At 55.9% G+C, this 17,105-nt stretch overlaps 1 protein-coding gene across 9 annotated transcripts in view; it reads right to left on the bottom strand.

Annotated features, from left to right (window-relative positions):
• The window catches only part of BCOR (BCL6 corepressor), a 58,317-nt gene extending 41,939 nt beyond the window's left edge, over positions 1 to 16,378 (bottom strand). For 8 of the 9 annotated variants that reach the window (XM_086934140.1, XM_086934136.1, XM_086934134.1 and 5 more), the window contains exon 1: positions 15,893 to 16,378. The gene's annotated coding sequence lies outside the window, so the exon portion shown is untranslated. The remainder of the gene's footprint in view (positions 1 to 15,892) is intronic. The other variant, XM_086934137.1, reaches the window with a different exon arrangement.
• Positions 16,379 to 17,105: the final 727 nt, after the last annotated feature.

Genomic DNA, 17,105 nt, shown 5'->3' on the forward strand with positions numbered 1-17,105 from the left:
GATACAAATGCTTCTGTAAAAATTAAACATTCAGCAATTGAGAAGCTACTCTCTATCGCCACATATGCATTCCAAAGTGTAATGTTTGTCGAGCCTTCTTTTATGGGGCACAGCCTCGTAGAATTCAGTGGGGTTGCCCCCATGAGGTGGGGAGGGGCGGTGGGTTTGGATTTTTAGAAAGCCTTGAGAGGCGCTGGGTAAAGTTGCGAGACGGGGCTGTTCCCACCCCGCTGCAGCCGCGGGAGAGGAGGCCCCGGAGGAGCAGGCACGCCGGCTTGCCTTTCAAATGAACCCACGCAGGCAGCAGCCGTAAAGTGCCCGAGCTCCGCCGCCGCCTCCCCCATAATGAGCGCTTTGTGAGCCGAGCGGCCGGCGGGGCCAGCAGCTGTCACACTGTTTGCACTCCTTGTAAACAGGCCTCGCACCCTGCGCCCGGCGGGGAGGGGGCGCCTTGGGCCCGAGAGAAGTGCCAGGCACGAGGTGCGTGCAAAGCGAGGGGGGCACTAAGGGTGCCAGGCACTGTGTGCTTGCAGGGGGGGGTACAGCTGTACAGGGGCGGAGAGGGGCCAGGCATTGCCCCCGTGCATAAGGAGAGGGACAACATGGTAACGGGTACTATGCACGCAGAGAAGTGCCAGGCACATTGTGTGCCCGTAGATAGAGGGGGCGGAGAGCGGGAGATGCACGCACACAGTGCCTGTCGCAAAAGGACAGGAGACCATAAGGTGCCAGGCAATGTGCACGCAGAGGGGTGCCAGGAAAGGCAAAAGGGGTACCGAGAGAGGTGCCATGCTTCGCATGTGTTAGCAGAGGCACACTGGGTGGTGGTGGTTTGGGAGAGGGGTGCTAGAGCAGTGCATGAGACAGTAGGGGCAAGGGGAAAACTGGCCTAGTGAGAGAGAATGAGAATGGTGTGTAGGAGCAGCGGGCACCAGCAAGGGGAGCCACGGGGGTGGGCAGCGGGGGTGCCAGGCAGGGTGTGCCGAGCTGGACACGGGACCGTCGGCCTAGAGAATGCCGGGCACTGAATGTCCAACTGCTGCTGGAGGGGTGCCGAGCACTGATAGTGCGCCCGCAGGAACAGAGAGGTGCCTCGCCCGAGCCTACAAATGGAGGGAATGAGGAGATGGCCGGACACCGAGTGCGTGAGTGAAGGCCTCTCCTTCGAGACCGCGGGCGCACGCTTATGCACTCATGCAGAGGAGCACAGGGTGGGTGATGCCTAGATAGTTGAGTATGGGCATCGAAACGGCCGGGGCGAGAGTGGTGCCAGGCACTCTGTTCACACAGGTGGGCACAAAGAGGGCAGCCAGGAGTGCTCCAATCATTGGATGTGCGAACGGAATGAGGGGTCTGTTCACCACCTGAAGCAGGTGCCAGGCAATTCTGTGGAGATATAGGACGTGTTTAGTCCAAGGTTACACGATGCCCGCCCGGAGGCGGCATCTGGTTACTACGCTCACACAGGTGCAGCCGGGACTGAAGGATCGACAGCGCGGATCCCATTTCTTTGTCATCGGCCACGCGTCCTACAAGGCAGCGCAGAAGACTTACATTTGAACATCTCCCAAAACATCCAACGGCTGTAGGAGGATTACGCCCCTACGCTGACGATAGTGGTTTAAATACAGCTGCAGGGGTGATTCTGTGGATGCCAACTTCATGGAATACTCAACCGTCTTTGGACTGGGTAAGAGTGGTCTGCTCAATTCAGACACTCTGTTCATCACCACCCCCTTTTGTAAATCGATTTTGGCCACTATAGGTGTGGCAGGGTATACTCAGACATGAGTCCCTTTCTCACTGCTCCATCAGGATTCAAGCAAGCCGGGCCGAAGAGGCTGAAATGCCAGAAACCGGTCCCCGGTAGCTTGTCTCCTTTCTGGTAAAGAATTGGCTTTGTAGTTTAGTCTGCCCTGTTCCCATGATGCACTGGGCCAGGGACAGACTGATTTGCATATAGCCAGGTTCTGAGCTGGGATGGGGCAGTGAGATAAATAACGGTGATGGATCAAGCCCTGATCTTTGGACTGGGTAAGAGTGGTCTGCTCAATTCAGACACTCTGTTCATCACCACCCCCTTTTGTAAATCGATTTTGGCCACTATAGGTGTGGCAGGGTATACTCAGACATGAGTCCCTTTCTCACTGCTCCATCAGGATTCAAGCAAGCCGGGCCGAAGAGGCTGAAATGCCAGAAACCGGTCCCCGGTAGCTTGTCTCCTTTCTGGTAAAGAATTGTCTTTGTAGTTTAGTCTGCCCTGTTCCCATGATGCACTGGGCCAGGGACAGACTGATTTGCATATAGCCAGGTTCTGAGCTGGGATGGGGCAGTGAGATAAATAACGGTGATGGATCAAGCCCTGATCTTTGGACTGGGTAAGAGTGGTCTGCTCAATTCAGACACTCTGTTCATCACCACCCCCTTTTGTAAATCGATTTTGGCCACTATAGGTGTGGCAGGGTATACTCAGACATGAGTCCCTTTCTCACTGCTCCATCAGGATTCAAGCAAGCCGGGCCGAAGAGGCTGAAATGCCAGAAACCGGTCCCCGGTAGCTTGTCTCCTTTCTGGTAAAGAATTGGCTTTGTAGTTTAGTCTGCCCTGTTCCCATGATGCACTGGGCCAGGGACAGACTGATTTGCATATAGCCAGGTTCTGAGCTGGGATGGGGCAGTGAGATAAATAACGGTGATGGATCAAGCCCTGATCTTTGGACTGGGTAAGAGTGGTCTGCTCAATTCAGACACTCTGTTCATCACCACCCCCTTTTGTAAATCGATTTTGGCCACTATAGGTGTGGCAGGGTATACTCAGACATGAGTCCCTTTCTCACTGCTCCATCAGGATTCAAGCAAGCCGGGCCGAAGAGGCTGAAATGCCAGAAACCGGTCCCCGGTAGCTTGTCTCCTTTCTGGTAAAGAATTGGCTTTGTAGTTTAGTCTGCCCTGTTCCCATGATGCACTGGGCCAGGGACAGACTGATTTGCATATAGCCAGGTTCTGAGCTGGGATGGGGCAGTGAGATAAATAACGGTGATGGATCAAGCCCTGATCTTTGGACTGGGTAAGAGTGGTCTGCTCAATTCAGACACTCTGTTCATCACCACCCCCTTTTGTAAATCGATTTTGGCCACTATAGGTGTGGCAGGGTATACTCAGACATGAGTCCCTTTCTCACTGCTCCATCAGGATTCAAGCAAGCCGGGCCGAAGAGGCTGAAATGCCAGAAACCGGTCCCCGGTAGCTTGTCTCCTTTCTGGTAAAGAATTGGCTTTGTAGTTTAGTCTGCCCTGTTCCCATGATGCACTGGGCCAGGGACAGACTGATTTGCATATAGCCAGGTTCTGAGCTGGGATGGGGCAGTGAGATAAATAACGGTGATGGATCAAGCCCTGATCTTTGGACTGGGTAAGAGTGGTCTGCTCAATTCAGACACTCTGTTCATCACCACCCCCTTTTGTAAATCGATTTTGGCCACTATAGGTGTGGCAGGGTATACTCAGACATGAGTCCCTTTCTCACTGCTCCATCAGGATTCAAGCAAGCCGGGCCGAAGAGGCTGAAATGCCAGAAACCGGTCCCCGGTAGCTTGTCTCCTTTCTGGTAAAGAATTGGCTTTGTAGTTTAGTCTGCCCTGTTCCCATGATGCACTGGGCCAGGGACAGACTGATTTGCATATAGCCAGGTTCTGAGCTGGGATGGGGCAGTGAGATAAATAACGGTGATGGATCAAGCCCTGATCTTTGGACTGGGTAAGAGTGGTCTGCTCAATTCAGACACTCTGTTCATCACCACCCCCTTTTGTAAATCGATTTTGGCCACTATAGGTGTGGCAGGGTATACTCAGACATGAGTCCCTTTCTCACTGCTCCATCAGGATTCAAGCAAGCCGGGCCGAAGAGGCTGAAATGCCAGAAACCGGTCCCCGGTAGCTTGTCTCCTTTCTGGTAAAGAATTGGCTTTGTAGTTTAGTCTGCCCTGTTCCCATGATGCACTGGGCCAGGGACAGACTGATTTGCATATAGCCAGGTTCTGAGCTGGGATGGGGCAGTGAGATAAATAACGGTGATGGATCAAGCCCTGATCTTTGGACTGGGTAAGAGTGGTCTGCTCAATTCAGACACTCTGTTCATCACCACCCCCTTTTGTAAATCGATTTTGGCCACTATAGGTGTGGCAGGGTATACTCAGACATGAGTCCCTTTCTCACTGCTCCATCAGGATTCAAGCAAGCCGGGCCGAAGAGGCTGAAATGCCAGAAACCGGTCCCCGGTAGCTTGTCTCCTTTCTGGTAAAGAATTGGCTTGGTAGTTTAGTCTGCCCTGTTCCCATGATGCACTGGGCCAGGGACAGACTGATTTGCATATAGCCAGGTTCTGAGCTGGGATGGGGCAGTGAGATAAATAACGGTGATGGATCAAGCCCTGATCTTTGGACTGGGTAAGAGTGGTCTGCTCAATTCAGACACTCTGTTCATCACCACCCCCTTTTGTAAATCGAGAGAAGTGCCAGGCACGAGGTGCGTGCAAAGCGAGGGGGGCACTAAGGGTGCCAGGCACTGTGTGCTTGCAGGGGGGGGGTACAGCTGTACAGGGGCGGAGAGGGGCCAGGCATTGCCCCCGTGCATAAGGAGAGGGACAACATGGTAACGGGTACTATGCACGCAGAGAAGTGCCAGGCACATTGTGTGCCCGTAGATAGAGGGGGCGGAGAGCGGGAGATGCACGCACACAGTGCCTGTCGCAAAAGGACAGGAGACCATAAGGTGCCAGGCAATGTGCACGCAGAGGGGTGCCAGGAAAGGCAAAAGGGGTACCGAGAGAGGTGCCATGCTTCGCATGTGTTAGCAGAGGCACACTGGGTGGTGGTGGTTTGGGAGAGGGGTGCTAGAGCAGTGCATGAGACAGTAGGGGCAAGGGGAAAACTGGCCTAGTGAGAGAGAATGAGAATGGTGTGTAGGAGCAGCGGGCACCAGCAAGGGGAGCCACGGGGGTGGGCAGCGGGGGTGCCAGGCAGGGTGTGCCGAGCTGGACACGGGACCGTCGGCCTAGAGAATGCCGGGCACTGAATGTCCAACTGCTGCTGGAGGGGTGCCGAGCACTGATAGTGCGCCCGCAGGAACAGAGAGGTGCCTCGCCCGAGCCTACAAATGGAGGGAATGAGGAGATGGCCGGACACCGAGTGCGTGAGTGAAGGCCTCTCCTTCGAGACCGCGGGCGCACGCTTATGCACTCATGCAGAGGAGCACAGGGTGGGTGATGCCTAGATAGTTGAGTATGGGCATCGAAACGGCCGGGGCGAGAGTGGTGCCAGGCACTCTGTTCACACAGGTGGGCACAAAGAGGGCAGCCAGGAGTGCTCCAATCATTGGATGTGCGAACGGAATGAGGGGTCTGTTCACCACCTGAAGCAGGTGCCAGGCAATTCTGTGTGGAGATATAGGACGTGTTTAGTCCAAGGTTACACGATGCCCGCCCGGAGGCGGCATCTGGTTACTACGCTCACACAGGTGCAGCCGGGACTGAAGGATCGACAGCGCGGATCCCATTTCTTTGTCATCGGCCACGCGTCCTACAAGGCAGCGCAGAAGACTTACATTTGAACATCTCCCAAAACATCCAACGGCTGTAGGAGGATTACGCCCCTACGCTGACGATAGTGGTTTAAATACAGCTGCAGGGGTGATTCTGTGGATGCCAACTTCATGGAATACTCAACCGTTCAGCCCTGAAGTGAGTGGGGGGTGGAAGGCAGTTTACAGACCGGCCTCGTGAAAGTCTAGTCCTGCACATGGGAGGCCTAGAGTACCCACTCCCCCGCACATGACTCGCCTTGAATTCTAGGAGCCGCAGAAGCTGCACAACACTGACGGGTGCCAATAACTCACCCTCTCCCTCACAGGTGGAACATTCAAGGTCATCGTTTCGCGTCTATGCCATTACCCAGGCCATTACCCAGGTATTCCCGCCTAAGCCATCGGGACAAGGGGCTTCCTTCCCTGGTGTGAGGTCAGAGCCAGCTTCAAGGCGGCATCTGGGGATACAAGTGGCCCACAGACAACTCCATCAAAAGGGCACATGCTGGTGGTACCAGTCTGGGCGATTACCAGTTTACCCGGGGCAAATCCCTGCCCTTAAGCATGTCTGGGGTACCGGCGTCCCCCACGTGACCTCAGACCTGGATGAGCGCGAACCTGCCCAGGTATATTATTGCCAGGCTTTCGACGCTCCGCGGGCACGATACCCTTTGGAGCCACGAAACACCGCGGATGCCAAACAACCAGGCCGGTGCCCACCATTCACAGAGGCCTCCCTCCCCAGCTGGTGTATTCTGCAGAACATGCCCGGGCGGCCAGGGAAATGTAAGTGTGGGTGCCTGTGAGGGAGGGTGGGGGGGAAGAGATCTATTTAGAGCCGTCACTGCGAAACGAGTTGCCCTCCGAGGCGATTGCTGTCAGCGATGGGTATCCGGGCTGGCACCGTCTAGCACGGTAAAGCTGCCTGTCTCAGCAGAAGCAAGTCCTTGCCCGCCACCCGCGCAGAGACCAAGGAGGGGTGCATCGCACTCGCCGGACCCGGCTGTAAAGCTGCCGGCCTGGCGTGGGGGAGGGGGTAGACTCGGTGCTAACAAAACCATGTCAGCAAAGGCTGCTTGCATTCTTGTGAGAGCGCAGCGATCCGTGCCTGCCGAGGCGCTCTCCGAGCAGCACAAAGGCTTCCGGGGGAGGGAGGGCGGGCGAGGGAGGAGGCGGAGGGGAGCCGGAGAGCTCTCGTGTTTCAGGGCCGGCGTCCCTCGGGAGCAGAGAGCCGAGTGCAGCTTCAATCAAGCGCTGGCGGCTCCTGCGGGAGGCAGCAGGAAACCTGATCTCAGCGCGCCGAGCCTGGGGCGGCTGCTGCTGCACAGGGGCGGGCAGGCGGCTGCAGCACCTCCTGTTCGGCACGCAGGGGCTGTTGCACCACCTGCACCTCACCGAGGGGCTGCAGCGACCCACCGAGGGGCTGCTGCATCGCATATCCCACACCGGGGGCTGCAGCACCCCCGTCACCACCCTGAGGGCCTGCAGCACCGCATAACCCACACCTAGGACCTCTTCACCCCCTGCACCACACCGAGGGGCTGCTGCAAACCCCTGCACCACACCGAGGGGCTGCTGCAACGCAAACTGCACACCTAGGGGCTGCAGCACACCCAGGGCCTAGTAGGCCCCGGGGCGGCTGCACCTCCTGTTTGGCACCCAGGGGCTGTTGCAGCCCCTCACCGAGGGGCTGCTGCTCCGCGTGCCCCACACCTAGAGACTGCTGCACCCCACATAAGGACTGCATGCAGCAAGCAACCCCCCCCCCCCCCCCCCACGCCTGCAAGGTCCGCTTTCCGCCCAGGCCGCTACAGCCCCTGTACAGGGGCTCCCATCCTGCAATGCCTCTTCCGAAGCCAGGCAGCGGCGCTTCAGTTGCTGCAGCAGCTGCGTCTGACTGCGATCAGAGGTGAAACGCCCTGCTCGGTGGCACGATGGTATGCCCAGCCTGTGTAACGCACACACTGCACGGAGCACGGGCTCCCTGCTGGGCGGCGTAGTGGGGCACGGTAGAGATCTAAGGGCTCTGGCCAGACTGGATCGGTGCTGGGACAGGAAGGTAGAACGCCTCGAAGAGTGCGAGGTTCCCCAGCATGGACGTGGTGCTAAACAGGCGCGTGCTGTATCTCCAGCCTACTAATGTATTATCAATCTCTGGGACATCGTACCAGCTTGGGGCTGGCACACCCCGTCCGACCTCACACCTGCTCCCTCGGCCGTGCCAGGGCAGGAAACTTAGCCCTCATCAGGGCCGCGAAAATCAGCTATTGCAAATAACACGCGAGGCCCACTGGGAGCGGCATGTCTCCCAGGTGCCCAACCCGTCCATTCGCCGTGCTTGGCAGCCTGCCAGTGTGTGCCGACGCATGCCAGCCCCTGGGGCTCATTGCGGGAGCAGGCTACCTCTGCGTTACATAGGGACGCCGGCCCGACACCTAACAGCAATCACGCGAGCGGGCCAACGCTGGATGCGCATAGAGGCAGGTGCGCAATCCGGGCACGGGGACTTCATTTGGGTACTCGGAAATACGGCACAATTCCCCTTGTATCCTACTGGCATCACAACAGAGAGGAGGGGGCGCAATGGAGGTAGGGCAAGAAGGCAAGTTTATTCCCGGCACAGCCAATACAAAAAGGCGCATGCCGCCGAGCGCGCATCTCACGCGCAACCAAGCCTCAGCCCAGACTCGTGAAAAGAATACCGAAGCCGCTGCGCCTTAACCTCACTACTGCCTATGTGCACTTAATTGCAAAAACATCAAAGGATAGCGAAACGGAGCCTGGGAACTATAGGAAATCACTGAGGCGTGTGACGTCTCAGCCAGATCTGCTATCTTTATTTCACAACATTCACAGACACACTAACGTGTGAATTCCAAGCCGGGAAGCACGCAGCTTCATGAATGGCGCATTTACCAGATTCAGGACACGGGGGAGCCGTTTCAGGGCCAGGGGAGAACCCGAGGATGTACTCTTAAGAAGGGCGAGGGCACATGGAGTACGGGGTGGTTCACCGTAACGCCCCCTGCACTCGAATCGTTGTGATTAGATCCTGCCAAAACAGCCCCCAACAACCTCCATGCTGTTGGGAGACAGTCTAAAAGCCGACATTTCCGGGCGCCTCCGCGATATCAGATGTCACCCAAACAGCCCAGTGTGAGAAACACCCAGAGGGGGGAAAACCACCACAAGAGCACCATTGGACGTGCACGCAAAAAACTCAACCCCAGGGCGCCGACAGGGCAAATGACGCATAGTGTAGTGGTCTTACACCACAGCCATCCCGAGGGGGCGGGTATGCCACTGGAGTCAAGCTATCCTGGCTGGTAAGGGCTGGAAACAAACAATGATGCTTGTTTCCAGTCCAGGGAGGACCTGGCTTGGCAGTTCGAGCTGGACTGTTCCCATTGGGCACAGGATCAAGACTGATTTGCATATCGATGGGTTCAGACTGGAACTGCGAGCAAAAAAAACGATGGATTTAGGCCCAGATCCTTGTACTGGGGTGAATGTATGACATTGCTCTGCATTCTGTCCATCATTTGTTCTTTTAGCATTTGGCCCCGTGACTGGCGGCCGCTCCACCGGCCCTGCGCACACGTCCATCCAGTACATTGAGCGGCTGCCTATATATGCCCACTCCGCATTCGTGCCCAGAGAGTGCAGTTAGACGTCCCTGGTGTGTATATAATATTCACCAAGAGCATGCAGCGACAGGGAGAAAAAACACAGGGGCGAGGGACCTGCAGCTGTGGTATAAGAAACCCGGCGTTCAGGCTCACAAACAAAATTCGTGGCGCCTATTAAAACAAATATATATTTAAAAATGTAGCACTGGGCGGGGAGGAATTAAGTACTATATAAATTGAGACTCTAGCATGACCGGGTACAGGTAAAACGTCTCAGCCTGCAGTGCCGAGAGAAAACGGCTCCAGAAAAAATGTACAAGTGACACAACAAAGTGGTACAACGTGAGGACCGAGATTTGCCCTCATCGTCGTCGTCTGTGCATATACCTGCAACTCTGGTCTCAGTGAACATACAGGAGGCACGGGCCTTTCACCGTGAGAGGAGCAGGGTCAGAGAGGGCCAGAGACCGAAAACAAGGTGTCACGTGGCGCAGGCCTCCGGGGCCGTAATCCGAGCCGGAGGCACCGGTTAGGCCTCATCGAGGCGGGCTGTAGTACTCCGAGGCAGGCACCGTGTACTGTGGAAAGGGCGTCGCGTCTCGGATGGTACCCTTCCCCGCACCTGTGCCCTGCGACCCCCTCCCCCCCCCCTACCGTGCTTCCTGCCAGCCTCCACCCACCGCCCTAGCCCATTCAAGCCAAGCCCCCTATTAGCATCTGAAGGCCGCGCCAGGCCCGGGTCAGCGTGAATGGGGCATTGTATGCGGGCGCAGGAGAGCGCCGAGGCCCGCGGGCCTTAATGGGATTAAGGCGCGAGGAGGCCGCCAACGGAGCTGGAATTATAACCCCGCTGGGCGGTGAGGAGGGGCTGAGCGTCGTCTGCAGCATCCAGGGATCCGTGATGCACTCAAGAAAGAGGCGGGGGGCAGCCACCTCCTGCACGGCCTGTAACACCGCCAGGCTCCAGTGGCGATCATTAATTCATCCTTGCGCCGCCTGTTCCTTCGCTGTAGACAAGCTTCACAGGCCGAGCAGAGGGGAAAAAAAATACACTGAACCGGGCAGCACCAGAAGCAGGAGAGTTAAACGAGGACTGTAACACCACCAACAACAAACCGTAGAGGAGAAAGACGATCCACCAGCAACAAACACACCGTAGAGGAGGAAGACAAGACACCAGCAACATACCGTACATTGAACCGGGACTAAACACCATCAGCTGAAGGGGGGGGGGGGGCAATGAAACCAGGAGTGACCACCACCAGACACCTCATGCAGCAGAGGTGGAGCCCAAAATTGTAATACCACCAGCAAGAAACACAAGGGAGAAAACACACTGAAACTGCTGGTGTCCAAACCAGCTGCAGACCCCGCAAGCGCAGCGATGAGGACCAGGTGGAGGAGAGAGCCCTGGATCCCTGATTAGAATAGTGCCAGCAAAAAAACAATAAGGATAACACCAGCACCAAACACCAAAAGCAGCAGCGGGGAGTCCGACATATATTGAACCCTGGCTGAACACCACCAACAGCAGAGTGGGGCGGGAGCTTCGTGGAGTCCAAATTCCAACAGGTCAGGGGGAAAACCTGAAACACTCCATGATGGTGACAGAGACAGAGACAGACTCCAACACCACTGGCAAAATATCTCTAGGTGTTACCGGCAGAACAATCTAACAATCGTGCGTTAGAACAGACGGGTAGAAGTGGCCGTGCGGGGCATTATTCGCTAATAGTCCCTTTAAAGGCTGAGCTCCGAGGCCCTCGCTTGACACTTCGGGCTTGCAGAAGGATTCATACACCTCTGCGTGGAGACTGTGGGCAGTTAACGTGCCACAAAGCCGCAGTAATAATGGAGCCAGCGCTAAACAAATACCAAAAAAGTGATATGTAAAGATCTTCTGAGAGTTCACAAATAGAACCGGCTGGGGAGAAGTCATTGTGGCCACGTACCTGTAAAAAACAGACAGCAGTCACCATGGGCTCCACCCTCACCCCCGAGAGGGGGCCTGGCCGCCGCCAAACACTGGCAAGCCCCGGAACCAGTCCAGAGCGCAAAGGGCTGGTTAGCAGTACCGTTAATTCTATCGATTTACATGTCGGATGCTTCATGCCTTCCTCTCGCGGCCTGTGGACGCGCACAGAGGCTTAGACGGCCCTCTCGAGCACGCCCGCCTAAAACCGTGAGACACAAGGGACCCCAGGGTGAGAGCATCGACAGGGGCCACTGGCTGACCCATCAGATGACGGCATGTGAAAACATGGTCTTCCCCTGGTCGGGGTAGCATGGTCAACAGTTTAGTCCGTTAGCACGAAGGGGAGCTTGCACCATGGAGGGGGAGGGGCTGCTCTGCTGTCTCTCTACGAAGTGCAATCGATGCGCGTGCCCTTCAAAGAAAAAAAGCACATTTCTCAGGGAGAAGTATGTAAGCTGGTCCTCTGGCCGTGGCTGCACTAGCCCCAAACCCTCCCATGCCCACCTCTTGAACTCAGGCCACCCTAACGGCACCTTGGGGTGGCGGGGTCAACGCCAACAGAAAGTGTTCACGGGGAGGGGGTTAATTGTCGAGTTGGGCCTTCACACGCTTTCCGTCGCCTGCACACCTCACCATATGTCGTGATAGGGCTGGGTCTCGTGATTTCTGGACACGCACTCCTGGCCGAGTCTTGGATCAGTCCCAGGAGTCCGTCCATGCACTGCCCCTCCCCCTCCTGGCACCTGGAGGGAGCAGACTTATTCACTTCGCGTGTAGCATCCGTGCCGACTCGCCGATCGCAGGTGGAGCTGAGCTGAGCTCACAGTTCAAACACCCTGCGGTTTCCACGTGTAAACATGGGATGGAGGGAGTGTGGGGGCTACAGGACCTGCCCATCCCCACAAACAGGGCTTCAGAAATGATAACAATCACCCCACCCCTCTCAGGGAGCCGCGCAAGAGGCAAACCCAACTGCACCGCCCCGGGCTGTCAAAACATACAAGTCCCCACCACACCACAGAGACAAACAAGCCTCGCAAACTACCCGGAGCCAGGACACCGCTCACAAAGAGGCCCGCACCGGCCCTGCGGAGCACGCAGTGGGCACGGCTCCCGCCCGAGAGCAGTGGCGAGGAGGCCTGGGCGCAGCGAGAGAGAGAGACGGTGCCGGCTGGCTCAGACAAAGAGCAGCGAGGCACAGTCCCCGGACAGATCCCAGAACCCCGCGTTGTGCTTTTTCCAAACCAGACTCTTGGCCAAGATCTTCCTGCCGGCACCCATCCGTGCTACCAGGTTGAAGTTCACACCAGGCAGGGTCAAAGAAGCTCTGAATTTCTCACGTTCGACTACACTGAATTTCAAGAATATATTGCGCCGCAAAATGCCACAGATATATATATAAAGGGGTTATTTTTCTTTAACTGTAGCCGTCCAAACAGAGCAGAACCATGGCGCTTTCACATATACCCCGCAACAAACATGATCTTTCAGATCCGAGTCTGGGGCCACGCCTGGCGCAACAAATAACACAATAAAAGCGCATAGAAACCACACAGCGCAGTGTAAACTGTTGCCACCTTTCTCAGAAACAATACAGGTCATTTGTTCACGTTTTGACATTCTGCAAAGGCCCGATAATGATTCTTAAGCAGAATTTTACATTAAATCAAATAGTTTAATGTATTTTTAAACACGGCCTTTGTCTTTACTTAAATTAGGAGGACCCGGCCAAGCAGTTCAGGCTGGACTGTGCCCATGGGGAGCACGGTCAAGACCGACCGATTTGCATATGGCAGGGCCCAAACCAGGGGGGCTTGGTGAGCAAAAAAAAAAAAAACGCGATGGCTTAAACCCAGACCTGTGACTGGAGGTGAATATTTGATTTGTTCAGCACCTCCTCCACCATCTGTTCTTTTTACTTTAATTATCCGCCAGTGGGAGCAGGGCAGCTGTAGAAAAACCATTTCAAAGCGTTCTCTTCTTGCATATTTAAAGCGTGCTCTGGTAAGGGCAAGCTTTCGTGGATTTGTCTCAAAAGGGCATAAAACTCACCAGGTGGCAACCCTAGCAGTTGGTACAATGTTTCTTCCAGATCAAAGTAGTTCGGGCTTTGGCTGGTGGCGGTCAAGGCACAGCCCCCTCCCCCCAAAGTTTGTGGCTAATCACGCAGGGAGCTATTCTGTAAACAAAACAGTGTTGGCAAACAAGACGTGGGCGGCCTGCTGCCCCGAGGCGCAGCGCTGCGCTGCTGTATACAGGAAACAGGCGGCCGTAGAGGCTGCGCAGGCGACGAGGGAAGCGCTGGGTGCATCGCTGATGTCTAAGGTCACCCGCTGGGAGGAAGAGGAGCCGAGCGCAGGCTGCTCGCGCCGATGACACTCGCCGAAGGCGGAACCTCCAGCCACTTACGCTCAATAAAACGTCACCATTTTATAGCACTACCACAGTTTTACCATGACAGATAAGTAACACTTATAGATCTACAGAGGTAAACCTCTCCACGTACACACTGCAGTACTGCTTGATCAGAATGAACCACGCGCAACTTGGGGAAAAAAAACAGCACATAGCGCTGCGCAACAGAAAAGCCCCCGGCAGCATGCGCTGTGTGGGCGCCCAGTGCGTATCTATATGAAACTAGCAGGTTACGGCGGGATTGCAAGAGGCAAAGGGGGGGGGGGGGTTTAGAGTCAAGGTAGATTGAAGTTGGACACCCCTAACTCCTCCCCCCCCTCCCCCCTAATGACTCCGGTGCCTTCAAGTGTCATGACCCCTGAGTACAGACACCCCGTGACCTTCAGTCGTTTGCTCAGGGACTGGCTGGGAGCGCGGCTGCTACTGTCAACACACGCCCCCCCCCCCCCCCAATCTTCCCCACGGATTTTGTTGTACAGAGCCCCTCTCTCCCCTCCCAAAAGAAAAAGTAACCAAGTATTTAATGTGGCGGGGCTGTGCCTTAGGGAAAGTTTCACTCTCCATCTAGCTTCAAAGGGCCCCTCCGGCGTCCCTCCCACCCATCACCAGATGCGTCTTTGATCTGCCTCTGAGGCGCAGCCTTCCCTCAGTGGCCTAGACATGACCAGCGTTCACCCATCCAAGACCAAAGCGGAGCCTGCGACGTCCCAGCCCCACTGGGCCCAGAGCCAAGGCTGGCTGTCGTGTATTGCCGGGCTCAGGGCTTCAGAGCAGAGGCGGCTCAGGCACGAGCAGCGCCGAGAGGTGTCCGAGGGCGGACCCTTTGGGATCGGAACGAGCATCAACATTGGAGGACGGACCAGCGCGAGACCTGTAGCGGCGAGGTCGTGACACTGCAGATAAGTTTTAAAATCACGCTACAGCGTTTCTAGGCACTTAAATAATAAAATACGTCAATAGTGATATAAGTATGAAGTTAAGACTTCTTTACCATACAATCGCGCCAACAACTCCCCCAACCTTTACAAAGTCTAAATGTAAATGCCCCAGAGCGCTCTCCCCAAGCCCATGAGGATGCGCAGCGAGTTATCGACAATACAGCCTGATCCGGCTGGCACCCAAGCGGACCTGGCGTCGCCCTGACAGGCCCCTCCGCCCCAGTACACCGGGCACAGCGCACCCCACAATCTCACAACTACAGTGACTTCCGCTCGTCGCCTGTTTATCAGAGCGACCCCCACATCATTGCACGCCGTCTCATTGCTGCAAGCCCTTCCCCCTATTCATATCCCATGGTCTCAATTATACATCACATCGACCCCCAACAACCCAGAGTTTTACTTCCGGACACCCGAATGACGTCACCAACGGCAACTGGAATTCAGGTGGGACAGAGAGCCCCATCTTCTCAAACAAAAGCCCAAAATTTACACACCCGCCGGCGCTAGGCGAGTGCCTGCTGAAGCCGACTCTCCCCCTCCATGCACACTAACACGCTTGTTAAGCTATCGGTGTACGCACCCTCTCCTGTATATTCCTACCAGTCTTGTACCCTTCAGGCCAAGAGACGCCATCGTCACTTAGGCTAGATGTGCACTGCCATTTGTGCAACGGGTGCAGTGGCACCGGGGCCCACTGCATTATTGTCCACTTTTCGTCTGCAAAAGTAAATGAATAAAAGCTGCGCTATAGACCTTTGATTGCAGAGCGCCTCAGCTGTGACTATGCCCGACACAGATAAGTTACTTTACTCAGATAATAATATACCTCATAGCACAGATTAAGTATACTTACAGACTTAAGCAAACATCGAAGTACACTTTGCTCAAAGATAAAACAGGCACACACCGCAATAAATAACCGAATGACCCCACACACCGAGATATATAGCGCTTTACATCGAAAACCGGGGGCGGGGGGTGACTGACAGCACATAAAATATTCGACATAAAATATAAATAAACAGCCAACCTCTCCTCAGAGAGGACCAACACCCACAAATGTAGACCGACACACAGACTAAACACACCCGCAGAGATATGCGTACACCCACCCCCGAGTGTAAACATATAGCGCACACAGCAGAGAAAGCACCTCACAAACATGGGGATGCCTCACCTACACAAATACGCGCAGGCACACAGCAGAACACGTCTCGGAGACAGACTACCCCGCTCCCACACGAGGCAGACAGGCAGGGCAGGGCGTGCTACGCTGTGTTTTAAAAGATCTAATTATAACCACAAGAAGCAAGCCGAGGTGAGGGTCCCGGTACATCGCACGCAGCGACACTGACCTGCGGTGTCCCCGCTCCGGCCTGGGTCCTCGGCTCCTCCCGCCTCACTCCCCGGCAGGTGTGTCCACGCCCGGCCGCTCACAGGGGGGAGGGCAGCTGCGCCATGTCCGGCCGCCTGAGCGGCTCCGCGGAGAGGGGGTTAAGGATCCCTGGGGGGGTGGATGTTCCACAGACGGGGTGTCCAGTATGTAGATCCGGGAGAAGCGCTCCCGCGGTCAGGAGGGGGCGGCGTGCCCCGGTGTTTGGGGGTGCTCCTGGGGGGCAGCGGGTCTGCCCCTGGTACTCAAGGGGGCTCTCCCTAGTCTTGGAACTCCTTCTCAAGGTCTCCCGTGGTCTGCTCTCGAGCTCCTCGTCTGGGGGTCTCGAGTCCTCGGGCTCCAACTGGGGGTGCTCTGCTCCTCGTCGGTCCTGGGGGTGCTCTGCTCCTCGTCGGGGTTCCCGCGCTGCAGACTCGTCCTCTCTGTGCCGCTCTCTGCCCGGCTCTGCGCTCTTGGCTGCCCGGCTCCCCTCCTCCCTCGCCCAGCTCCGCCCCTCGGTGTCTGTGGGAAGAAGCGGCGCCTCCGACTCGCAGGTTTGAGAGCGAGGGCGGGGGCTGGGGGAGGGCGGTGTGAATGGGAGGCCGCCGGGCCCTGTGCGGAGGATCGCGCGGCTGCGGCGCTTGTTCCTCTCTCTCCGGGGGCTGGTGGTGGCCTCAGGCCACCCAGCGCCTGCACTCGAGGGCTCTTGTCGCACCGAAGGGTCTGAAGCCGCCGTGCGCCCACACTCGAGCGAGGATGGAACGGGCTCTGGTGCATGAAGGGAACATGATCCATTTGTCTGGTGGGATAGTAAAATTCAGCAATTATCGGGGTTCACTGCGCCTGCGAGAGCTCTGGGCCCTGGTGCTACGGCACCTGCCGCACCAATTTTAGCTACACCCCGCTCAAGCATTCTTCTCTCTCACACTCAAGGACTGCTGAGGCACCCACTGCAATATTTATTTATGCGTTTTTGTATAGCGCAAACTTTACCCAAATGTGTCAGAGCGCTTTACATTAGAACCAGTTACATTACATAAGGATTTCAGAGTACATGAATTACATAAGAGATATGAAACAGATACACTCTAAACTCATAAGTATGGTAGTAAGTACATAGGTCTACTACAGATACTAGTGGTTAGCATTGCATATATACAAGTTGCAAATTCACTCAAGATAACATTTTAGGGAAA

Source organism: Lissotriton vulgaris, chromosome 8 (genome assembly GCF_964263255.1).
Source record: "Lissotriton vulgaris chromosome 8, aLisVul1.2, whole genome shotgun sequence".
NCBI classification, from domain to species: Eukaryota; Metazoa; Chordata; class Amphibia; order Caudata; family Salamandridae; genus Lissotriton; species Lissotriton vulgaris.